This window comes from Peromyscus leucopus, chromosome 14 (genome assembly GCF_004664715.2).
Source record: "Peromyscus leucopus breed LL Stock chromosome 14, UCI_PerLeu_2.1, whole genome shotgun sequence".
Taxonomy (NCBI): domain Eukaryota; kingdom Metazoa; phylum Chordata; class Mammalia; order Rodentia; family Cricetidae; genus Peromyscus; species Peromyscus leucopus.
Window position 1 is genome coordinate 73,675,433 of NC_051075.1, and position 26,414 is coordinate 73,701,846.

Sequence of the window (26,414 nt, forward strand, 5' to 3'; positions counted from 1 at the left end):
ACTGGCTGCTCATGCAGAGAACCTGAGTTCAGTTTTTAGCACCTACACAGCAGCTCACAACCATCTGTAACTTCAGTTTCAGGGAATCTGATGTCTCTTTCTGGTCTCTATGGGCATTAGGTACATTCCTAGTATGCATACATACATGTCAGTCAGCACTCATACATATATAGTGAAAATGAGTTAATCCTAAATAAAAAGATTGGGCTCTATCTGAGTGAGAGATCTGCTTTGATCAGGTCATTGCACACTGTATAAAATCCAAGATAAAGTGTAACAATGTTCTGCACAGTCTTGGAAGCCACAGAAGGAGGTGGGTGGGTTGCCTGGGATGCCTGGAAACACAGCTGAATGGGGCGAAATGATTGGTCCCATACAATTGACTTGTCCCAAGCAGAAACACAAAAAGGAGAACAAGCACAGGCACTCACAGACCCTCACAGGAGTCCAGGGAGGTCAGAGGGAAGGACAGTCAAGCATGCTAAGGGTGAGAGAGACAGAAATGGGAGGATCCATTCTCTGAATGATTCTGTACTCGGAGTGAAACTGCACATACACCCTGGTGTGTACAGCACATGTTGTGCGGTCAGGTCGGATCACTGCCCAGCCTGTTTGAAACTCGAGCTCGGCAACCTTCTCCCCAAAGCAGAGCATGTGCTGTGATTTGTTGTCTAGAAGGGACATCTGCGATCTCCATGCTCCAGGCTCAGGCTCTGGCAGGACATCACGCCACCCAGACATCCGGCTTGTCCCTCCGTCTGCTCAGGGTAGCCTGCAGCCCACAGGTCCAGCCTTAGCCACCTGGGAGGCCACATGTTAGTGTGCACGAGAATATTCCTAGAGTAAGATGTTATTTGTCTATTTATTCTGTAGCCAAATGACAGAAGGTAGCCATGGTAGAAGCTAGCAGTGTTTCCAACTGCCAATCTCCTTGGTGTTCACCAAGCCTGGTTTCTTTCCTTCACTGTGTACAAGCACAAAGCACCCGGGAGGCTTAAGTGACTACACAGTATCAGCCAGAGAAAACTTTCTTTTGGCTAAGACCTGCAGAGTGTTAGCATGCTTGTAAGACTACCACATGTGGTCACAGAATACAAAGACTCATGTACCTCTAAGTCTCAGGGTTACATTTTTAACTATTAGTCCCTCAGAATCAGGGATACCATGCAAATGATAAAAACAAACAGGGATGTCTTGCTAAGGTATAAATATCTGTTTGGGTTTAGCCTGGAGACTCTAGATCATAACCTCGCATTCCCTTAGGCAAAATGGTCAGTTGGGTCCACCTCTTCCCCGTATCCTCCTATACTTTAACTTAATGATTCCATCATGAAATGATCTGTTCAGAATGTCTGGATACATTCTCTGCCATGAGAACAACCTTCTCCTTGCTGAACACTTAAGAAAGCACAATGTACATATCCATGTGTGGAGGCATGCATAGCAAGCCCTCTACCGCTTAGAAACATGCCATCTGAAGACCTCTCTAGATGCATAACTGAAAAAAGGTGCTGAGAATCAGAGACTAATTGTCCTATTCCTAAGTCAGATTTGTGTACTGTTCCCCATTATTACCAAGGCTCATAACTAAAGAGGAGACAGAAAGAAAGCTGAACCTGAGAATGGGGAGGAGGACTGTAGGTTGCTGTCTTCCAGACAGGATGTGGCCCTTGTACTCACAAGCAGTTGTGGGCAGTTGCACAAAACTATTAAAAACTCAAACCAGTCAACATCCCAGTCTAGTGGTGGTAGATGCTCTCCAGTCCTCACCACTCACTGAGGAACTGTTGGCAGCTGAGAGTTGTTGAGGAAGAAAGATGCATTCCTTTTTGAAGATGTGGTCTCCTGTAAGTTCTCCATGTCCAGCGGATGGCCTCACATGTACATGTATGTGGGTAGCGGTACCTGTACTTAGTCAGTCATTAAAAAAAAGGGGGTGTGGAATAGAGAAGGGGGTTTGATGAGTGGAAATAAAGATCAGTTGGAAGAGGGAAAGGGGAGATAATACAATAATATTTCATGTACACATGTATGAAACTCTCAAAAATAAAAAAATAATTTTTTAATAACTCCTTGACTCAGCAAATTTAGACCCATTGATTTTTCATTTATTCTCTTGTCTCTCCATTCAATCATGAAACAATTCATGGTTGCCCCATGTACAGGGTATAGTCCAACTGTCTTTCATGGCCACAGTCTGATTTTTGCTTGTATACAGTTCAAATCACACTTAAAGATATGGAAAACCAAAGTAGGGAAACCTATATTGAGTGTCTACAGTTGCAAATACAGCTACAACATAAGTCATTATACAAAATGTAGAACCAAGATCGCTTGCATTTTAAAGTATTCCATTGGTCATTCTTTGTCATTTCTCTTTGCCTTTCTGTTTTTCTGCAGTCTTTGGTGTAACCTTGGATGAAAGGCACAGGGGGAAGCCACTTTGTCTTTCACTTGAAAGTTGGTGGGGAAAAGGTCAGTTTTCATATCTGGATTGATCTGAAAATGGAGTCGTCACTACACTGCTTCACTGGCCTCACTGGTTCACAGTGCTAACTTTTCTGCATGTGTGTGTGCACACACACATACCCACACACACCCATACATACATACACACACACACACACACACACACACACAAATAAATGAATAGATAAATAAATAAATAGATAATGTAATAAAAAAAACCCATCAATTTTTTTTCAGAACAAATTTACAGCCTGGTCCAACTGTGGGGTTAAAACAATCTTTAAGTAATATAATATTCTAAATTTTATTACATATTTATTTTACAGATATTTATTGTAATATATTCATAACAAATAATGAATTATACTATATGGCTATTTAGTGATATATTGAGATTCTAGTCTATCTGTCTTGGCTATCCAGTTTGCAAAATTGTTTTATTCTTCACTCCTTAATAAACAGGGTTGAGCTAAAGTGTAAGTATCTATCATTTTACTTTATATTCTAAATAATTTAACTATAGTTTCAGCAAATCTGATTGCATTCTATGGAACTGACCTTCTTTTTTTAAATACTATTTATTATTGGTGTGTGTGTGTGTGTGTGTGTGTGTGTGTGTGTGTGTGTGATGTGTGTGCAGGGTCATTAATGCCATGGCACACGTGTGGAGGTCAGATGGTAACTGTGTAGAGTTGGCTCCTTCCCTCTCCATTTATATGGATTCCCAGAGATAGAACTCAGGTCACCAGGTTGCACAGCTAAGCAACTCTACCTGTTGGTTCTTCTTGAAGGTCCAGAAGTGGATATTCTTCATGGAATTAAGGCTAAGGCTCTTGTCTAGAGAGTGGTTCTCAACCTGTGAGTCACGACCCTTCATGGTGCTTCTTTTACAGGGGTCACATATGACTATCCTGCAGATCACATATTTTCATTATGATTCCTAACAGTAGCAAATTTACAGTTAGAAAATAGCAAGGAAAATAATTTCATTTTAGGGGTCACCAGGACATGAGGAACTGTATTAAAGGACCATGGTGTTAGGAAGAGTGAGAACCACTGCTCTAGCTAGACACAGCAATTTTACCAAGGAGGAAAGGCATTCAAATAAAAAAATGACAACCCTTAAGCAAAGAAGTAGAAAATCTAAATTCTCTGTTCATGTAGGACCTCTCTGGAGAGGTGGTTGGAGCAGAAACTCTGTGACAAGAGGCATCTGCAGTGCCCGGGGTGTCGGCAGAGATGAAATGCAGAGGAGCCCCAGCCCAGAAGCCCAAAGTTGTGGGCTGAGAGTTACGGCAAAGTAGGCTGGGCTCTGCTGTAGGAAGAGGCCTGACAGGAAAGTAACAGGATGATATCATGAGTGTAGGACGAGGACGGATAGGAAAAAGGGATAGATGGGCAGGGCTAATATCTGAGGCCATTACTGGGCTCAAACACGTAAGAGACAGATGCTGGTCCTCATGGAGCTTGGAGGCAGAGAATACTGGCTTAAGGAGTAGCAAGTGTTTAGTGATATCATCTGCATTTCAATGAAAATCATTCTGTTTTTCAATCATGTGTTCCCTGATGTGTGAGAAGAACAGAGAATCCGAGGGCGACGATCTGGATTAGTGGTGCGATCTGCCTCAAACAGGTTTGAGACTTAAGACTAAGATGGCCATCCAGAAAAAGAGAAATGACTATGAGAAATAAAAGTTGACAACAGTTGACCAAATGAAACCAATCAGAGGACTTCAAATACATTCAAGGGTTGGCTACCAGTATGTGCTGATGAACTAGTTTTGTGGAGTGTGGTAAGACACTGGAAGATGTTGGTACAGCTTTTCAAGAGATGCAGGAGGCAAGGAGAAGGAGAATTAGTTCCAGGCTTGGCCGTTCTGCCTCTGCTTGGCTGCCAAGGCTCCTTTGCTGTCTTCCATGTAAATATTAGGGTACCAACTCCAGGCAATGGTTTAAGGGCTCATCTTCTTTTCCACACCCACATCCTTGTGATATCTGGGTATCTGGGAAGAAAGTCTTATATTTAGCCATGAGACTCATTTCCTGCTCTTCCAGGCCAGGCACTGCAATTCCAGGAATGGGCATGTAGGCATCAGGTCAGCAAATTCTGTGATCAGGCTCTGAGAAGCTGTGATCCCAGCCTAGAAAAAAAGGTGGGGGGCAGGGAAGGTGTCTTCAGTTGGAGGTCTTGCACTGAGTTCTGAAAACAGCCATATTTCCAAGGCATAGGTGAAAGGAAGAGCATTTTCTTTCAAATCAGAGGGAACAGCAGAAAGGCAGGAGGGAGGGAATGGGGTCTTCTGAAGACGGGACCCCTGGGAAGAGCTGCCAGGGGACTGGTTACTTCTGTAGAGGAGACTTCAGACAAAGGTGCAATGATCAAAATGTAGGGACCCAGGGAAATGGAGTTACATTATCCTAGAGGGGATGGGAAAAATAACTCAGCTAATCCAGCAAAAGGATGTCATTTAACAAACAAACAGGTAACTCTTTCCTAGCTTGGGTGGAAATGCCTAACTAATGTATCTTGTCTAAAAGAATGCTCTCTGGTAGAAATACAATGTGAACCCTATTGAATTAACAACTGGGGGAAAAAAGATGGAGAAGTTAATTTAATTAATTTTAATTTTAGTAAATATTTTCTACTTAGCTCAGTATATCCAAACATAATTTTGAAATTCAATCAACATGTAATATTAACAATGATAATTTGCACTCTTTTTCTTCAATCAAGTCATTGGCACTTGTTTTAAATTAGACCTCTGATATCTTAACCCACGAACATTGATCTTTGAAGTACTTAACACCCTTATACATCAGTGGAGATAAGGAAGGACTTCTTGGAATTTGAGTGTTTTAGACTTTCCACCTGAAAACATAACCAGTGATTTCTTATATTGATTTAGCACTAATACCAAAGGTGTTGGACCTGGAGCAAGGAGATCTCAGTCATGGGTCACCTCTAGGCTAGTTATGTAACTCCAAGTTCTAAACACCAGTGACCAGGCAGATGAGTATGTTTTCTCTTCCCAAATGGAGTGGACTACAGGGTGTCTTTTCGTTAGAAGGCTCAATGAGTTAATATTTCCATCTGTAGCCTTGTGGGGAATTTGAAAGGCTTGCATCAGCCTGCTAGACTTGGTTCTGGACATTATGTTTTCTCTCATGTGTGTAGCCATTCTGCATCGAGCAGTCATTCCCATCAGATAGGGGATGCTGGCTGGCTTAGTCATTCTTAGGCAGGAAACCTTGCAGAGAGTCTTAGGTCCATGGGAAGTGGGCAGGCCAGCTCAGTCTCATTAGTCAGGCCTGAGTCCAGCAGTGCCTGGGGCACCATCGGTGATAAGAGGTGGCTTGGACCAAATCATATGTTTCAGCATTCTCTGTCCCAAGTTACTTCTTGCAGAAGGTGAGGCTTGGCATGGTCCTTCCTGTCCTGACTGCAGCTCAGGATATCTTCTCACATTGGCTCCATGAAAAGCCTTAGCTGGCAGAACTTTCCTCATTTCCCATGGTGCAGAGAGAAGGTCCTCCATGATGGGGTATTCACATCTGTAAACAGAATGGCAGATGTGCACACCATGAAAGAGAGACACAGATTATGACTATCAGTGCTCACCTGTGTCTTTAAGATGACAACTCTTGGGGGTGGGAGACAGCTCTCAGTCAGCAAAGTGTTTTACCTTTTCATCATAAAGACATGCAAAGGCCAGGTATGGTCGTTCACGCTTATAATCCCAGCTGCAGGAAAGCAAAGCCAGGAAATTATCTATGGCTTGCTAGCCATTCAATCTAGCCAGACCAGTGAGCTGATTCTATGAGCGACTCTGTGTCAAAAAATAAGTGGAGAGTGATAGGAGAAGACACCCAACATTGATCTCGGGCCTCTGCCAGCCAGCGTAGTATAACTATACAATCACATTTGTGGACACACACATGTGGATGAGCATGAACATACATATTTGCATGCACACACATACATGGACAATTTCTCAAAAGCCTCAGTTTTTCCAATGCTGAGTGGACTTGAAAGTACAACATATTTACTTGGAGAAGTCATAACCAATTTTACCATGTCCTTTACCATTTATATACCGTTCTCATCACCAGGTACCTCAGCTTTCTTAGTGTCCTTTGTCATGAGATTTCAACAGACTTGCTTAATATTGATAGCAGTTGACACTTGTACGAAATCAGTGAGTCCATGAGCATGTCATTGCCAAGTGAATTTCTCTTAACTCACTGAATTCTGTAGGAATCTGCAGCTACTTGCATAAAAGGCTCAAAGGATGTCCTCAGCCCAAGGCTTCCCCACACCTCAAAGTCTCCGGCTTCACACATGCCTCTCCCAATTCCCTATCAATGCTTTATCTTCTGTGATTCACCTTTCATCATAAAGTCACACACGCCAATTGGAATGGCTCATCTTCACTGCCAGTTCCACTGGGTTTTGAATCTCATAGGAAACACACCTCCAGGCACATTGTGAGGGTGTTTCCTGAGAAGTATAACTGGGATAGGAAGACATACCCTGAATGAAGGTACCACCATTCCATGGGTTGGAGTCTCAGAACCACCCCGCCTGCCCCCAAAAAAAGAGAAAGCTATTGGAAGATGACCATTCTTTACTCTCTCTGCTTCCTGTCTGTGGACCTAGTAAGACCATTCTTGTCACACTCCTGCCAAGATAATGCAACTACCATGATGGGCTGTGCCATCAAGACTTCAGCCAGAAATGCAAGCATTACAGCTTGGCTGCAAAGGTATCCTGGTAGTCAGGAGCCGAGGAACACCACAGAGTCACACCATGCAACAAACCTCACACAAGAGATTTATTGGGAGGGGAAAACACCAGGAGGGGGGCTGCCTCTGCTTGGGGGAGAAACAGCAAAGAACTGAACAGAAGACAGGATTTATATAGCTTTTCTTGGGATGTAGGGTGGGGGCAGAGCTTTTCAGGGGGGAGACTGGTGGAATTTCAGATCCAGATCTTAGGCTTTTTACTCTGTAGGGCCGGGCTGGGTCCAGCTGTTAGGGCAGTTAGAGTGTGTAGGTGGAACCTGGCAGTGGGAGGTCCTCAGCAGGTGGGGCCTGTCCACTCGTGTACCCCAAGGGGCTTACAGAAATAAACCCCTCCAGAGCTGTTTTTTGTTAGGTACTTGGTCACAGAAAGCAGAAAAACAATTAACACCTGAAGCCATTCATGAAGAGTAGGCTCCAGCTTTGTCAAGGCTGCTGAGTAGACCAGTTGGAAAGAACATTTTTGAGTCTTGCTGAGGATTGTGAACTGGCCTTTGCTACAACCAAGTCATTCGAAGACTTGTTGGAGGTTGGAAATGTTCTACAAGTTTTTCTTTGTGGCACAGAAAAATAAACTTAGGTATTTTGAAAACACAGTCTGGTTCCTGTGTCAACTGTTTTGATTTTTTTCTTTTTTCTTTTTCTTTTCTTTTTCTTTTTTTTTTCTTCATTGGATGTAGCCCTGGCATGGCAATGTTAAAATTTTCCGCAAGACTCACTTTGTACATTGAGGCTACATCATACTGGGAATCTTTTTAAAGACACTAAATACTCATCTCTCTCTCTCTCTCTCTCTCTCTCTCTCTCTCTCTCTCTCTCTCTCTCTCTCTCTCTCTCCCTCACTCAAAGCTGTCCAAGCCTTGCCACATCTCTGCTCTCATCAACAGATGGCCCCAGGCACAATCTTGAATGCCAGTCACACCCCAAGCTACAACACCTTGAAGTTGAAACCTCATATAATGAAGCAGTCAGGAAGCTTTTTTTAAAATACAGTTTATTCACTTTGCTTTGACCTTGGCTCATTAGCAAAAATACTGATGTTCAATTCTAGATGCAGAGCAAATACACCCATGCATCTAGCCCTCCTTGCTAATGCTCCATCCACCTCCTGGCCCCTCATACTGACTCTACCCATTTTCCCCATCCCATATCCCAACAGTTATTTATATGATTATCATTTTGAATGTCTTATTCCACTCCATGGTTTCATGGGAACAGAGCAGTCTGGACCCTGGAGGGGAGGTGGACTGAGTCTTTCCAGAGTTACTTCCTGTCTATATAGGGGAAATGAAATGCAGAGTTTTCTCCTGTTTTTTTTTTTCTTTCTTGTTGACAGTATAATTTATTTTCAGGTAAAAAGTTAGCAGCTAGAGTTTCCTTTGGGACTAGGAAATGAGTTTGTGGTGACCAAGGCCTCGTAGAGGGCACGCCTTCAGAACAGCACAAGGGTCAGGGCTGCCTGATCTCCAGACCCAGGCTAGGGATCCCAGGCCATTGGTCACTTCTTGGGGCATAAGAAATACTCTTCTCCTCTGCAGCAGCTTCTACTGTGCATGCTCCTGCTCACCACATTTGCATGGGGAGGACAAATTTCCTGGGCCATTTTGCCAGGAATCTACATTTAGATAGAATATTTTATCAAGTCAAAACCCTGACATTTTCTGTGCCTCTCTTCTCTCCCCTTTTTGGCTGGGTAAAGAGTGACCTTGCAGGAGTATCTTTGGTGATGGATGTCACAGCACCAGTCCTAGCCTACAATAAAATTTGAAAACATGTTACCCTCATGTTCTAATCCAAAATAAAAATGAGCCCTTAGAACCCCTTAGTTGGACGAGTCTGGGGTACAGGTGAACCTCACCTGTCCTAATTGTCCTCTTCCTTGAAAGACATCACTTCTGCCTTACGCTGGCAGGTCAATATGGAATTTGTGAGCAAATGACTTAGGCATTTGTGTATGCATACACATGTTTATACATGCCCTTGAACTCGTCTCCCTGCCACTATCTCCCAAGTCCTGGAATCACAGGATGTTGAAGGCATCTGATAGTCTTTAATTTTTATAATGCCTCCTGTGTCTGGGTACACTCTGCTATTTTGCTTAGGAACCTGAATTCTCTGTCTTTAAAAGTAATGTTTTTATTTATTCTTTGAAATTTTTTCTTACCTATATCACAAGTGTTTTGATCATATCTTTCCCCACTACTTCTTTCCAACCCCTCCATAATCTCATGTCTCTTCCAAATTCATATTCTCCTTTTAGAATTATTATTAATAGTCTCCAAGTCTAATTAGTGTTGGACATATGTGTATGGGTATGGACTCATCCCCAAGGCATGTGTATGTACATAGGTATTGGCTCATCCCCTGGGGCATGGATATGTACATGGGGGTGGGCTCATCCCCTGGGGCATTTGTATGTGCATAAGTATGGGCTCATTCACTGTGGCATGGGTATTGTATGGGTATGGGCTCATCCCCTGGGACATGAGTTTGGACTCATCCCCTGAGACATGGGTATGGGCTCATCCACTGTGGCATGTGGTATGTGTATGGGTATGGACTCATTCACTGTGGCATGTGGTATGTATGGGTATGAGCTCATACATTGTGGTATAAGTATGTGTATGAGTATGGGCTTATCCCCTGGGGCATGGGCAACCTACTAAGGCTACATCCTTAAAGAAAAAGTTATTTTCGTTCTTTTAGTAGATGTCAATTGCCAATAGATCCTTGGCTAGGGCTGGGTCTTCAGGATCCTTCTACCTTCCATGCTTGGGTTTTACTGGCTTGATCTTGTGCGGATTTTATGCCGGTAACCACAGCTGCTGTGAGTTGATGTGTGCATCAACCATGTCATTTCTGAAGGACAGCATTTCACAGCCCTCTTTACCTTCCTACCGATTTTAAATTCTCTCTACTCCCCTTTCCAAGATGTTCCCTATACTATGTAGGGGAAGGCTGATACAGATGACCCACCTATCAGCGAGCACCTATCGTTACTTTGACCCACTGGGAGTCTCTGCATTAACCACTACCCACTGAAAAAAGATGCTTCTCTGACCAGGGCTGAGAGCAGCACCAATCTATGTGAGTAAGCATAAATATTTAGAATTCAGTTTGACAGCATGGCCATCCGTCAGAACAACACAAATAAGCTTCCTCCTGAGGTCTGTGATTTCCCTGCTCATGGCCTTTGACCAGGTTCACAATGTGGGCATGAACTCTCCTGCAGATCAATTAGAAAGCTGTTGGTTACCCCAAGAGCTAGCACGCCACTAATGCACCAGTGGGGACAACTTACCTGGAAGGTCTGGGCTGCAACACGGTGCTGGGTAAGAACATTGAAGCATTTTCTCTCCCAGCCGGCTCCGCAGAACCTTCTAGCACTATGAAGGCTAACTGGCAGGTGGAGAGTCCTGGGCATTTTCAGCCTGAGATGGATTTCTCTGTACTCCTTCACCAAACTGTGAAATATCTTCAGCAATAAGGTCTTATCACCTAGTCACTGTAGGCAACAACAAGCGATGGCCTGTGTTGTCTTGGGTATCTCCGTAGCCTCCAAGACACAGGTTGTGACAGCATTGAGACTTTCATTTAAAAACTCAGGTCTTCTAGAAGAAGTATTCTTCACCCACACAGTGTACCTCTGAGAAAACTACTTTTCTTTTTATTATATTTGAAAAATTAGCTTACAAACCAGTTGATTTCCTGTAAACCTTCTTTCTACAACCTTAGTCTGAGTTCTTTAATTTTTTTTATATGTAGAAATTCTTTTAAAATGAACTTCCAGTAGAACTGAATCATGGTTTAGAGAATTCACAAATCAATGTTTAAATTGAAACCTTTACTATAAACATAAAATTAAAGTTTTGGATGAACTATTTTTTTAGATATATTTATTTCATTTTCTGTGCATGAGTGTTTTGCCTACATGCATGTGTGGGAACCAGGTGCATGCCTGGTGCCTTTGAAGGTTAGAAGAGTGTTGACTCCACTTGAACTAGAGTTATGGTTGATTATGAAGCATCATGTATGTCCAGGGAACTGAACCCAGAACTAAGAGCAATAGTTGCTCTTAGTCCCTGAGCTGCCCCTCCAGCATTGGACTGATCTTATATAGGTCATATATTACGGTGGATATACCCAATGTTTTAAAACTCACAGTATTTTAATATCTGTTTAATTAAAGATTAACATTTAAATAAGCACATTTCCATGACCATGTCCCCAGATGACCTTATTTCAATATCTGACATACTTACTATTTAGATGTCAGTCAGAGAGTGTAGTGAACAAGCCCCAAAGTAGCCCCCATGAATTGCCCCTCATGATATTTGCAGCCTCACATAGATTTATTTCTCTGTTGACTCCAGACTACACTCTGTGAGGAGAATACAAAGCTGGTGCCTTCAAGACTCAGGTATAAAAGTCTTAACAATCTTTCATAGTCTCGAGGGAAGCTCGTTCTGGGGCATGTTCCCTGCCATGTCATAACAGACAGATATATAAATAAAGATGTGGGTAGATAATTGAACTTGTGATTTAGTTAAATCATGTTTTTTTCTTCGAGCTTTAGTTTGTCCCATGTCGTAGGTAGTGCATGGGAAAAAAATTGAAGTCCTAGATGAACAGCTCAAACCACCTGCTAGCCACATGAGTGAGTCCCTGAAAACAGACACTGCAGCCCAGTGAGTCCCCTGCAGCCTTGGGAGATGGTGGAAGGCCAGAAGTGAGCAGCCCATCTTCACAGGTTTCTGACCCACAGACACAAAGAGAAGTAATAACTCATTAGTGAGTGTGTGTGTGTGTGTGTGTGTGTGTGTGTGTGTGTGTGTGTGTCAGGGTTTCTCATGGGTCTGGAACTTACCAAGTAAGCTAGGCTGGCCAGCAAGCCCCAGGGATTCTCCTGTATCTACTTTCACAGTGCTGGAATTACAAACACACACATCAACATACCTGGAATATTTCAAATATGGATTCTGGATGATCAAACCTTGTATTCATGCTTGCAATGAGTTACCATGGAGCACCACTGTTATTTTAAGTCATCATTTTATTTTTGTGGCACCACCAGAGGCTTTATTGGTGGGTCTTAGAGCTGTGGCGAAGCCCAGCATGCAGGCTGTGAGGGCACTGTGATGATCAGAGATGAGAAGTCTCCACAGGGGCTGCTACTAAGGGTGCTTCCTCTCTTCTCAGTCCCCACAAGCAAGTTTGCAGGAAGACAGTTCAACAGTTCACAAACTGATGGGTGACCTGGATGATCGCCACAGACTCCTTAACCCTTTCCTGCAGATTACTGTCACAGAGGACTGTCTCTGACTCCAGACCTTCAGCAACAAACCCAGCCTGGGCCTGGAAGTCAATCAGTTCAAGGCTCCAGCACTGAAACTCTACCATAGTCTTGAGCTTCTCGTTGTCTTCAGCATTGTAAGACTTGATGCCACTGCTCAGAATTTCGATGAAGTTTTCCGCACACAGAGCTTACACTCCTGGATCATGGAGACACTTCCACAGCCTCCTCTCAGCACCACACCATCCACCAGCTGGAAATATTGCCCCTTCTCTGAAATCTCACCACAGTTGACGCGTTTCGTCTTCAGGTATCACCGGAAGTCCTCGCCCACTGGCTGAAGATTGGTGACAATCTCCAGTGTTGGCTATGAGCTGCAGCTCGATTTTCCCCATAGCTGCTGGGTCCCTGTAATGCCTCTGCAGCCCACCACTTTGCTGCCAGCCATCCTATTATTTAGAAGAAAATTTAGTGGTACCATATTCTGAAGTTGGAGGTAATACAACAACTTTGGAAGGGTGATGATAGCTTGTTTTGACTTTCAGTTTTGTCGAAGTAGATGTCTCGCTCTGATTCCTAGCTAAGGGATTGCTTAGATTTCCCTTCTCCTGCTATCCCTAGGAAAGGACATGGGCATGCGTGTCGACTAAGACACCTTCAAGCGGCCAGTGCAAGGTTCCTGAGCCACGAGGCTTCGTGTGGGACAGGAAATGGCTCTGAAGACTTAGAAGAAATAAATTCAATCCAGATTTCTGTTAGTTCTTGTAATACTCAAAGACGGAGGGAAATGAGCCCAGCTGGAAGGCCTGGAAGACAGGTGTTATCCTGGAAATAAAATCTGTGGGTCAGACTAGGATCTGGGAAGAAACTAAGTCAGAACAGATTCCTGGAAGCCAAGGGTGAGAAGGGTCCTAGCTGACTTCCCAACATGAAGCAGAGGCAGGTGGCTGGCTGCTGTCGGTCTTGAGGTCTCGTGGTGGCTTCTCATTATTGGCCCATTCTTCAGCTAAGGAAATCAAGTCATTTTTTCCGAGAGCCTGAGAAGCATCTGTGGAAAGAGAGCAGTTATAGTCTCTGTTGCCTTTATTCTGGTCATGTGTTGCTGTGATGTTTTGGATGGACTGGGTGGTGATTTCTAAAGTCAATCAGTCATTCTTGAAGGAATGGAGGTAGATATCAATCATTAAGAAAGCCAGTTGGGCCACACTGCTGTCCTCAGGGTCCTTGGCTTCTGGGTAGACAGGGTTGTTTTCTGTAGAAGATCTGGACCTGGGCACCAAACCCGAAGCTGCCATGTGGCTGGAGAGGCTGTGCACCTGGCTGGGGCTCTGGTCTGGAAAGCTGGTCAGGTTAGTCCATCACCCAGGACTGTGGAAGAGCCCTTCCCCCACATGACACCATGGGCCTGTGATTTCCAAGTCCCCTGGGCTTCAGGCAGTCACCAGTGATGGCCAAACTGAAATGGGCCCCAGGGCCACCTATAGAAACAGGTGTCTGACTCTGAGCCTTGCAATTCTAGACCTAAAGGGAGAAAGCCAAGAGCTTCACCCCTCTCCATATACACTTGTTCATGTGGCTGTATGTACATGTTCATGTGCATGCATAGATGTGTGTGTTTGTGTGTATGCGTAGATCAGAGGTCAATAGTAATGCCTTCTTTGAGAACTGTCCATTTTCTTTCCTGACATAAGGTCACTCACTGAACCAGGAGTTCATTGGATGGATGACCAATAAGCTCCAGACAGAAGTCTGTCTTCCCCCACCCACATCTTGGGGATTAACTTTAAAGATGAATCCACCCTCCATGGCCTCTATACAATCTGAATTCATGTCCTCACACTCACACCACAGCCTAAAGCTTGCATTTTAAATATACTCCCCTGTTAGACTAATTTATTTCATTTTATGTGTATAAGTGTTTTGTCTATCTGTATGTATGTGTACCACATGTGGGCCCAGTCCATGCAGAGGTCAGAAGAGGGCGTCAGATGCCCTGGAACTGGAGCTGTGGATGATTGTGAACCATCATCTGAGTGCTGAGAATAAACTATTGGTCCTTTGCCAGAGCAACAAGTGCTCTTGACTCCTGAGCCATCTCTCCAGCCCCATTTCCACCATACTCTTAAGCTTTATGTTCAGGCTGCCCAACCTGAGTCCACATTTCGGGAGCCACTGCTGTTCCCAATAAGATCTCAGTGGTGATTTAAGTAGGGAACACTGATTATATAACCAGGGAGCTCAGCCGAAGCCCATCTCCTTGTGCACTTGGGGACATCACTATGGAAAATCTAGAGTCGGCGGGCAGTCCTCAGCGATTACCATCTGGCTGCAGTGTTTCACGCTGCCATTTGCTTAACTGGACAGTCTCTTTCTCTACAGCCCAGGCTGGCCTTGAACTCAGGATGTTCTTGCTTCTTCTTCTTCTTCTTCTTCTTCTTCTTCTTCTTCTTCTTCTTCTTCTTCTTCTTCTTCTTCTTCTTCTTCTTCTTCTTCTTTTCTTCCTGAGTCCTGGGGTTACAGATGTGTGGCACTACACCAGCTGAGACTCCTGTCTTTTAAGTGGTCTCTATGTCAAAGGAACATACAGATGTTCAAGGTGATGGAGGAAGGAGGAGTCTCTTTGGCAGAAATGGAGGCTTTCTCCCCCAGTGCTGGAATATCCTTGCTCTGGAGTGTGTGGGACTGAAACCAGAGGCAGAGGCAACAGGATGCCTGCATTCCAGAAAACCCCACATGGCTTGCTTCCAAACGGACCTCTGAAATTCTTTCCTGTTCCCCCAGGAAAGTTCTACTTGAGGGAAGAAAAGTGTAGTGCACATGAGTGTGTGTGTGTGTATGTGTGTGTGTGTGTGTGTGTGTGTGTGTGTGTGTGTGTGTGTGTGTGTGGCAAAGTGCATTTGGCAGGACAGGAGCTGAGATTTTTCTACCTCCAAGATCAGACTTTCAGCAACATGCCTGCCAAGTTCCGTCAGCAGCTGGCACCAAAGGCAAGAAGTAATGTTGAGTGGCTTTCTTTTCTCCCCTTGGTCTTCTCAAAAGATTCAGACAATTGAAATCGTATCCCGGCCCCTCTCCCCTGCTATAATGCAGTCCATTTGTCTAAATTACAGAGTTCAGCAATTATTTCTGCTTTTTTTTTTTCATTTCTTTCCCTCTCTTTTCAGACCAAAGACAAATTATCTGCTCCCTGGCTGAAGGTGCCAAGGCAGCCATGGGATCATCTTTATGTTTGTCTAAGGGAAGAGGATGAGAAGGACGAGCCTTGTGCCCCGTCCGGTACCCCTGTTCCTACTGCAGCTACAAGGGCTGCCCATTGCTGTCAGTCCCGTTCTTTTTAAGGTAAAATGCTACTTAAAACCATTTATTTGTTACATGTGTATTGGTGCTCTGCCTCTGTGTGGTTGTTCACCGTGTGCATGTCTGGTACCTGTGGAGGCGTCAGATCCCCCGGGTACTGGAGTTGCCAATGATTGTGAGGCCCTTGGTGGGTGCTGGGAATTGAACACAAGTTCTCTGAAAGAGCAGTAGGTGCTTTTAACCTGTGAGCCATCTCCAGGTAAATATCTACCTTTAGTAGTTGCAGGTTTATAGACAAGACGCACAGAAAGCAGAGCTAGAGTCTCTGCTGGACATTTTTATGCTAACAAATCACCCCCGATAATATTAACTCATCCACAAGCTTTCTCCAGACCGCACCAGTTTTCCCACTAACACCCTCTTCCTGTTCCAGAACTGTATCCAGGACACCACAGCACATTAGTCATCCCGTCTCCTCAGTCTTCTCAGATCTGTGACGGTTTCCTAAAATGCCCTTGCTTTTCATGACTTAGATATATTTGATGGGTATTCTGGGTTTTTTGTTTTTTAATCTATCTATGCGGATGGGCTGATCTGATGTTTCTCTTGATTAAATGAAGTGATCCACTCTACTTTACAGCCAAGTAAACCAAAGTTCCAGGTGACTTCATAAATTGTCTGTTGTTATCCAATTCAGGATGATAGAAGCCTTAGAGGACTTGCTTAACAGACAACTCAGAGCCACCCTGCCTTTGTGTGTCACCTGGAGTCCAGGGAGGGGACTGTCACACATGATCAGGCTCTGTGGGAAACTAGATTGTTACCAGCCTACAAATTCAGAGGCTGGAGGGGAAGTCTGGGAGAGATGTTACTTTGAAGATGGGAACAGTGTCTTCCATTTTCCTTCATTCCTCCCTCCCTCCCTCTCTTCCTTTTCTTTTATTTTTCTTCTGAAAAAAAAAAAAAGAAAACTGTTTGCATGCAAAGAAGCTGCCAGTTCTCTACTTACTGGTGTGTGCATCCTCAGAGTCCATCAGTGGTGGCCTGTAGTTCATCAGTAAGGGGCAGACTTCCATGAGCAACCCCCTGCCCCATCCGTAACTAATGCATTCTTGTAAGAGGAAGGGATTTGACAATAAACAGGAGAGCTAAGGAGGGAGAAAGGCAGAGGGCGGGGGGTGGGCGGGGATGGCCATTGGTTCCTGTGGGCTGAGGGGCAGGGCTCCTGAGCAGCACTGGGGGTGTCACTGTGAGTTTAAATGTATCTCTCTGTAAGCCAGACATGAAATATTCCTAAGAATCCAGAGACCAGAATCAGAACCTTATTAAAACCTCCACATACTGGATAAGTTTTCAATTTAGCAAAATCAATTTTGTTCTTCTTAATTCAGCTTGAGATGACTGTTAGAACAAGCCTTCAAAAATTAGTAGTCACTTCACCCTTCCTAAAGTGGCAACTTACCCTTGTCTTTCCATGTTAGCTTATTCACCCAGTCCCCCATCTTTCCCCAAAGGGAGAAGAGATGGAGAAGAATATAGATAGAGAGATAGACAGAGCTATCTTTTATTATCCAGATGTAACGTAGCTCCTGAGTCGCATGTGTTCTGAATGTTAGGTATAAATGTGTGTAAGTTTTATGTGAGTCATCAAGCTTAGATGTACACACACACACACACACACACACACACACACACACACACACACGCATGCACGCACGTACCACATGCACACATGCACCATATGCACACACACATCACAAACACACATGCACACCACACAAACACACATACCACACACACACACCACACAAACACACACCACATACATGCACACCACACACACTCCACGTGCACACCACACATACACGCACACATACATGCACACGCACACACACACACATACACACAAACTTCATGGTCAGCCATAAAAGCTTTCCTAATACTTCCAAACTAAAATCTGTTGATGGGCAAAGGTATCTTAATAGCTGACAACATAGAAGCCTTACCCTTGGAGTGAGCTATCTAGTACACCCCATCTTCACTTAGTGACTATTCAGTTGTCACCCCGAGGTACCTTGGGGTGTCTCTTTAATGGTCAGGGCAATCAAATGGTTTGATTTGAGGGATTAATTGAGATGTATTTGGTACCACAGCTGCAATGGAGCAGGAGAGAGAAGCAGAGAACAGAGGAAGAAAGTAGACTTTGGGCAGGGATCCTGTCAGCGTGGAGAAGGGCCTCCTGAGGTAGCTGATTGAGATATGCTGGGGAGCTTGCATGTGACCCCAACACACACTGCACCTTCCATTCTTTGCAGTCTGACTCAGCTGCCCACACATGAAGGTACTCCCAAATGAAGGTTCCAGTAGACAAAATGAGATAGCACGAGTGTGACATCTTTAAGACTTCAAAACCCAGGGAAGCACCAGCCTGGGTGCTGATGAGAATGGGGTGCTGTTAAGGAGAAATGCCTTGGGAGGAGGGGTCCTCTTTGACTGAGATCAGAGCCAGGGTGCACCTGATATGTCCCGACTCCCTACTTGTTCTCTCCCTGTCCAGTTTCTTTGTCTCTCCATTTCTTTATTTTCTTTTTCAAAAATGGGCACAAGCAAGCACCCTTTCTGTTCACAAATGTCCCACTTGTTTTCATGTTTGTCTGTCCCCATCCCTCTTTAAAATAAAAAAAAAAAAAAAAAAACAAATTACAGTTGAAACTTTCTGCTGCACCCAGCCCAGAATTCAACTGTGCTTCTGACAAAGGTTTGTCTTCATGACTTCCCTGACCCAAACCAGGAAATCAAGATGCCTTTGATCACCAGGGTTGACTCGAAGATGCAAACTTCATTCACATCATGACTTCAGCATAAAATCCACATGACTATGTCTGTGGTATGATGTCTTTTTAAGTTGTGTGTGTGTGTGTGTATGTGTGTTTGTGTTTGTGTATGTGTGTGTGTGTGTGTGTGTGTGAGAGAGAGAGAGAGAGAGAGAGAGAGAGAGAGAGAGAGAGAGAGAGAGAGAGGTGTCAGAGTTCTTATGTATACATCCCATGCTCACAGGCAGAACTCAGGTGAGAACTTTGGCTGTTGGTGCTCTCCTTCCATCTTATTGGAAACAGGCGGCTTGGTCTGGAGAGATGGCTCATAGGCTCTGAACACATACTGCCCTTGCAAAGGGCTCAAGTTGCAGCCCTCTAAGTGGCTCACACCCACCTGTAACTCCAGCTCTAGAGGATATGAAGTCTCTGGCTTCTGGGTGCATCTGCCATCATCTATCTGCACAAACTCACACAGAGATACATATTAAAAATAAATAAAAATCTCTTTTTTTCTCTTAAGGAAATAGTCACTTGTTCACTGCTGCTGGCCAGGCTGGGTCGGCCCCTCGCTTTCTTCCTCTTCTTCCCCCTCCTTTTTCTCCTTTTCTGCTCCTCTCCTATAGAGAAGATACCTAGGAAGGGAAAAGGTTCACTCAGGTCTGTCAGGCCTTAAGATCTCCAGTCCTATCTCCAGTTAGTTTGAGACTCAGACAAGTTGGTTCTCCAAGACTTTCTGGGTGTGATGAGATCAATGTTTAATTTCCTAGACTGGCTTTGTCAGGAGATTTATTTCTTTGCATTTGTCTTGCAAACAATTTTTGTTTCTAAATTTCACATAAAATAAGAAGTTCTACTTTCAACTTTTTTTTTTTTTTTTTTTTTTTTTTTGGTTTTTCGAGACAGGGTTTCTCTGTGTAGCTTTGCTCCTGTCCTGGAACTCACTCTATAGCCCAGGCTAGCCTCAAACTCACAGAGATCCGCTTGGCTCTGCCTCCCAAGTGCTGGGATTAAAGGCGTGAACTGCCGCTGCCGCCACCGCCACCCGGCTTACTTTCAACTTTTTTTTTTTTTTTTTGAGAATGAGAATTTTACAAAGAGAAAATAAATCAACAACAGGAGAGAGAGAGAGAGAGAGAGAGAGTGTCATGGGCTGGATGGCTTGTCAGCCTTCAGCATAGAAAGTGAGACGAAGTGCCTCTGCTGAGCACTGCTGGCTGTCGGGGTCCCTGGGCTGTTAGCCTGTTCCCTACAGGCCACTTTGATTCCAGGCACCTTCCCTTGGGCAGGAAGTGCCACTCAATCCCATCATTTATGGGATGAAGTGGTTCTGGTCCATCCACACCGTTCTTTTCCTTCCTCCCGTTTCGGGAGTGCCCACAGAGCACATCCTTGCCTGCCGCTTCTTTAATCTGGCCCCTGCCTCCAAATGTGCCACCCCAAGGACACGGTGCTTTGCTAAACTCAAGTGCCGACCTGCTGTCTATTCAATGCTACGTTAGTTCTCTCACTGAGCTTGCTGTCTCTGTCCTTAGTGTTAATTACTCGGGAGCACAGTCTGTCTCCCCGGCCGAGCAGGGCACCTGCCATGGCATGTGCTCAGTACTCACGCCTAGGGCTCCAGCGAACACCAAAATCCATCTAGAAAACTGCCTCACATTCCAATACGTTCAACACATATCCTATTCTGTACACCACATCGTGTTTTGATGATCTGCACCCCCCAGCACAGGTGTAAATGTTAATGAAAATATATGCTACACTGTATCATTTAGGAAACAACGAGAAGAATTTTTTCTTTCTTTCTTTCTTTTTTTTTTTTTTTACAGAACAATAGTTTATAAGTGAGAAAATTCTGATGGGGAAACCCAACAGTTGTTGACTTAAAGTGAAGTGTTTGTTCTGACTAAGCCTTCACAGTCAGTCAGTTTGACAGTCTGGAGTCATTTGTGAATTAGAGCCTCACTGAGGAGCTGTGTGGAGTAGATCACACTGTTCCTGTAGTTGTGTCAGTGTGGAATTGTTTTGACTGGCAGTTTATTGGGAGCAGGGCAGGGCAGGGCAGGAGGGGGATAGATCATCGTGATCACTGCGGGCAGCACCATTCCCTGGGCAGGGGTCCCTGGTTGTATAAAAAGCTAGCTGAGTGTAAGCCGGCCTGTGAGTCACCTCGTAAGTAGCATTCCCCGTGGTTCCTTATACACTTCTTTGGCTATGGGCTGAGCTCCTTGCTTCTTGATAATGCTGTGTGGAATAGCGAGCAGGACCACCTCCGAGTTCCTGCTTGAGTTTCCACCCAGAATTCCTTCGGTGATGCACTGTGACCTGTAGGCTGAACCAAACCTTCTCTCTCCCAAGTAGTTTCTGCCGAAAGGGATTTATCACAGCAGCCACCAAGGAACATAGAACTACTTTCTTCATAAGCCAGGGAGCCGTGACTCTCCAGGAGAGTTCATTTATCAAATTCTTAGGTTCTTAAGAATGTTTCCTATGACTCTGACATATGAAGGATGTTGGACAATTCACTGACTAGGGAAACTGTACTTTATTGAAAGAGAGAGATAGATGTGTGAATTAGAATGTGCCAGACGATAAATTCAGGAAGAAACACAGGAAGAAGTGGACACTTTGAGTTAACCTCCGAGGGAAAATCAAGGTGGAAATTCAAGCACTGGTCACATCACATCCACAGTGGGAGCAGAGAAACGATCAACTCATCCTTGCTTGCTTAGTGCTCAGCTCTGTGTCTCATTTTTCTGCAGTCCAGGGTCCAGCCCATGAAAAGGAGCTGCCCACATTCAGGGTGGGTCTTCCTACCCAACAGGATGAGCAAAGGTCACATAGATCCAGATAATTCCTCATTTAGATTCTCTTCCCAGAGGACTCTAGGTTGTGTCGAGCTGAAACAGACAAAAATATTAATAAGCTCAGTCATCACATCTTCTTTAATCCCTCTGTGTTGTCTTTTTCTTTTCTGTTTTGTTTTGTTTATTTATTTTATGTTTTTACATCCCTACCAATATTTCCTCTCCTTCCTCCCTTCCCAGTCCCTCCTCCCCTTCCCATCCACCCTTCTTCCTCTGTTTCTCTTCAGAAAAGGGCGGGCCTCCCATGGCTATTAGCCAGCCATGGTATATTAAGTTGCAGTGAGATTAGACACCTCCTCTTCTACTAATGCTGGGCAAGGCAATCCAGTAGGAGGAAAAGATTCCAAAAGCAAATAACAGAGTCAGAGGCAGCCCCTGTGCTCATTGTTAGGAGTCCCACAAGAAGACCAATTTACACAACAGTAACATACATGCAGAGTGCCTAAGTCAGTTCCACGCAGGCTTCCTGGTTGTCAGTTCAGTCTCTGTGGGTCCCTAGGAGTCCAGGTTAGTTGGTTCTGTGGGTTTTCTTGTGGTGTCCCTGACCCCACTGGCTCCTATAATCCTTCCTCCCCACTTCCTTAAACACTTTTTCAAGGACATGCATTGCATGTATTTTCCAAATTCTTCATTTGTGTCTGGGACTCATCCCTAATGAGTCATGTACACGTATCTGTAAAACTCATGTCCTCCTTCCTTTCCTTAATAACTCTGTCCAGACACCTGCTGTTTGCTTCCTGGCATCTGCTTGTCTTCAGGTAGGAGCAGTGCATTCTCGACCAGTGTTCCATTGACTAATGGAGTAGACAGGCTGCTGTGATAGTTTCTCCAAGTTCAGGTAGCGGTTGTTAGGTACTGACGTGCATTAGGTCTTCTCTCTGTGTCAGCTTCTGGTGTGCAAGTGGTTCTTAGGCACCCCACAAAAACATCATGCTAAGCAACAGCATGATGCCCTGCTTAGCCATGAGGCATTCCTTTTCTGTGATCCTCAACTTCATCAGTAATAAAGATAACACTACTTGATCTAAATAGAAAGATGGGAAGGGAGGTGTTCACCTAAGTGAAGGAGAATTCTGAATTTCTGTTGGAAACATGCCTCCTTACTTTACTCCAGTGCTTTTAGCGTGAGGAGTTTGAGAGATATTTGTGGGCTAAAATTTAGAAGGCCCCTTTGTACCTCTTTCTTCACCCTCATCCATTCATAATTAGTAACTATGTGATGTTTTTCTGAATGCTTTTATCTTCAAATACATCCAGCGCATCCATCAACACTGGATAATATAAGGAACTACGGCTGCAAAATCCACTCAGTACCTAGACAAGGACTCATAAATGTGACTATCCTAAGCACAATGCTTGGGACTCTGGGGTCTCTTTTCTTTGCCTAGCTAGTATTTGCTTCTCAGAGGCTGTGTGACTCTTGTACACAAATGACTTCCCCTGGTCTACTCTTCATGTCCACATTGGCATCCAACTCTATACCTGCTTTTATCACGGCTGGTCCCTACCATTGCACAAATCCATGGGTATAAATTGAAAGGATTAAGTCAGGTTACCTCTAGAAATGCCCAGAATCCACAAGAACAAAAGCCCTGTAAGCACTATTATTTTCTGGAATGACGATAAGCATGTGTGAACAACAGCAGCATTCTTGTTCTCCCTTGTGGGCATGACACTGTCTCTTGGACCAGCACAGACTGAGATGCTAGAGGAGGGTCTTGTTGCCACTGACTTTTTAAAAAAGCACCTTGGAACCCAGTGCCTCTCCCCACATAGACTAGTAGTTAACAGCCTAAGTGAATGGTGCGCCATCATCTAGCCACTCGTTCCCTGCTTGGAGCAAGCAGGGAAACGATGTCCCTCATACCTAGTGTGTCCTTATTGCCCCTTGAGCCACACTCTGCCTCCACATCACTGTGATGACATAAGGTGGGCAGAGGTAAGGCTGCTTGCTCTCCAAAGGAAGAGGTCTCATTAACAGCAGGAGCAGTTCCTGCCCAGTCTGCAAATTCTCAGAAAGCAGAGAGCAGTTCCTGTAAGGAAGCTGGCTGTCTGGGCCAGCAACTTTATCAATGAATAATTTCCTGAAAGGAAGAGACTCTATGGAGACCGTGCACTATATTTGATCTTGGAACATGCACACAATATGCAGGACTAGCTTTCATTCAAAGAAAGCAAGATAATTGTTTCCCAAACATCCTCGCTGAAGAGTGCATTCCCCCAGCTCTGGTGACCCACTCACCAGCAGCCCGAGGTCTGCCCCAGACCATTATCCTGTTTTGCTAGGGAACAAATCGCGCTTTGGGGGTAATTTGGAGTTAGTTTGCCAAGTTCACAGCCATCCCAGGGGAGCTTCTGGGGAAATGTGCTCTCCAAATCCCCTCTCTAGCCCTTCCAAAAGAAAGCAGGTCATTTTTTCAAAAGAAGCCAAAGACAGCGGCTTGTTCTGTGATCCATCCCACCTAGCTGGAGGCCTCAGGGGCAATGCTTTGCTTCCTAGCACTTGTCTGATGCTAGGGAACCAATTTCTCATACATGTAATTATGCATGCAATTAAGTAATTGTGGATGGAAAGGAAAAAAAAATTGAGAAAAGAGGACACTGCCAAGGAAAAAGTTGTGCACATTTAACTTTCAAAAGCAAGGCTGTAGGAGACAGGGGTTAAACCCCACCTGGATTTTATTCCTGCAAATGACTGAATCAGTTCAGAGGTTTGGGAAGAGAAAAGTGTCAATCTGGTATAATGCAGTAGCTAAGAATACACACCCCCGAAGTCACACTGCCTGTGCTCAAAGCCTGAGTCTGTCATTCACCAGCTCTTCCACCTTGAGCACCTTACTTCGGGTGTCTGCGCCTCCTGAACACGGACTAAACACATACTAAACTGCTCCGTGCTTTACATGAATGAACGCATGTGTTTACCTGTGTGTGTGGCTGGATGAATGCGTGTGTTTACCTGTGTGTGTCTGGCTGGAAGATTGCATGTGTTTATGTGTGCATGCCTGTTTGCCAGGTTTTATGACTCAGCACAGCGACAAGGCCCACACTCTTAGCTATTGCTGCTGTTCGGTAGCTAGCGCTCTTATTTAAAGAGGGTCCTTTAAGCCCATTCTAAAGAACGTCTTTCCAGGAGACCAGATACGTTTAGTACTGGATATGTTTCTCTGCTTCTGCCCTAATGTCATTAGAAAAGGGTAAGGAATAAACTGGAGTGAGCTTCATTTGGGAAATGACACAAAATCCTGGCTTCCACTGACAGTGGCAGGGAATGGGTCAACACCCCAGCACCTCAGAATTCTTCAGAGAACCAGTGTTGTTTACAGTGTGTGTTTAAAATAATATTCTTGCTTAGTTGGGCTTCCCCTCGGGACCATGCAATTTCAACAGTAACAGAGGATTAATTAAAGATGGTCCCTTGGGTGAGGCTGCCGATGCGGGATGGAGCAGGGGTACACCCTGCACTGTCCCCACTTTGTGCTGGAAGGGGCTGGGCCTTCTGGAAGTCATTAGTGTAGCCCCAGGGCGGGAAGGCACTTTTGCCTCATTTGTAGACTCTTGACTGGTGCTCAGATTTCACTTCCTTTGACTATGGGAAAGGTGAGCCACCATGGATCAGGAAGACCCTGATTCCCCACACCAAAGTCAACGGGGAATGAATCTCCTCTCAGTGGCCCCTGGGCAGGGCTACCTGTTTCTCTTGTCTTGTTAGAGCTGCTCTACCTGTGTGCCTCTGCTGGGAGAGATGGGCGGCTTCATTGATGGCAGCAGACACAAGACACACCCTGGAGTCTGGGAGCAAGCCATCTGGGGGCCCAGTGCCTGAAGCAGGGACAAGAGACAGACTTCTTTAGAGCCCTGACAACATCCCAGAGCTGTCCTCTGTCCCTGGCCTTCTGAGGAGCCTCCCCTGTCCCACAATCCTGTCCCCGCTCACATCGCTCCCCAGCTCCCCCCCACCCCCAGTGTGTTTACAATTGCTCCATCTCAGGCTCCTGGCCTGCCCTTCTTCAGGTGTCTGTCCCTGGATCATGCAAGGACTTGCAAAATCAGATGTGTGACCATGACCATTTCACTCTTTCTGTGAATCCTCAGAGGTCCCTCTTTGCTGTATCCATAACTCAGTCGTGAAGTTGTTTGCAAAATCTACAGATCCAAGGTCTCTTGGCCCCTAGAAGATTAAGAGTAACTGTTCTATATATGTGTGTGGGGGGGACTTGCCTCTCTGGGGGAAGCCCCTGATCCCCAGCATGACATGCACCATTTTGGAAATCACAGCTCCCATCCCACCTCAGCCTAGCTTACTGAGCTCATGGGGGCTTCAAGGGCTATAGGGTCATCTGCCCCACAGTGCTAGCCAGAACACATCCTCCACACCCAGTCTGGGGTCATGGGGCAAGCCTTCCACGGCAGCCTGCCTTATCACGAGTGCTCTCCCCCTAGAAGACCCCCAGAACAGTACAGTGATTGGTCCCTGGTACTGGGTTTGGAATGTTTAGGAGTGAAGAATGTAAGAGAAAAGAGAAGAGCATATTATTCTGAATAAGGAAGCCACCTGGAGAAGTGGCTATTTAAATTCAAACGAAAGCAAATCAGACATTCAGTTTCTCAGCCACAGATGTCACTCGGCAGGTGTTCAGTGACCACATGTGGCTAGCAGCCACCTTGCTGACCTGTGTCCTGCGGTGTTCTGCAGACCAAACACACATGCCTTGTGCAACATGACAGGACATTCCCACCACAGCAGGTCTGCCTGCTGCCTGGCTCTGTTCTAGAGACTCTCTATTCATTTGAGCAGAGTCTAGCATTATGGGGTTGTGGGAATCTCCAGGGCTGTTTCTTTTCTCTTGTACAGATCTCAGTCCTTCCTTCCAAGTC

General features: G+C 44.9%; 1 long non-coding RNA gene and 1 pseudogene across 1 annotated transcript in view; both read right to left on the reverse strand.

Annotated features, from left to right (window-relative positions):
- Positions 1 to 12,498: 12,498 nt before the first annotated feature.
- Positions 12,499 to 13,201, reverse strand: LOC114701883 (annotated as a pseudogene).
- Positions 13,202 to 21,198: 7,997 nt separating this feature from the next.
- The window catches only part of LOC119089020, a 40,968-nt gene continuing 35,752 nt past the window's right edge, over positions 21,199 to 26,414 (reverse strand). Inside the window, exon 3 of the long non-coding RNA XR_005092801.1 lies at positions 21,199 to 21,572. This is a non-coding gene — a long non-coding RNA (uncharacterized LOC119089020). The remainder of the gene's footprint in view (positions 21,573 to 26,414) is intronic.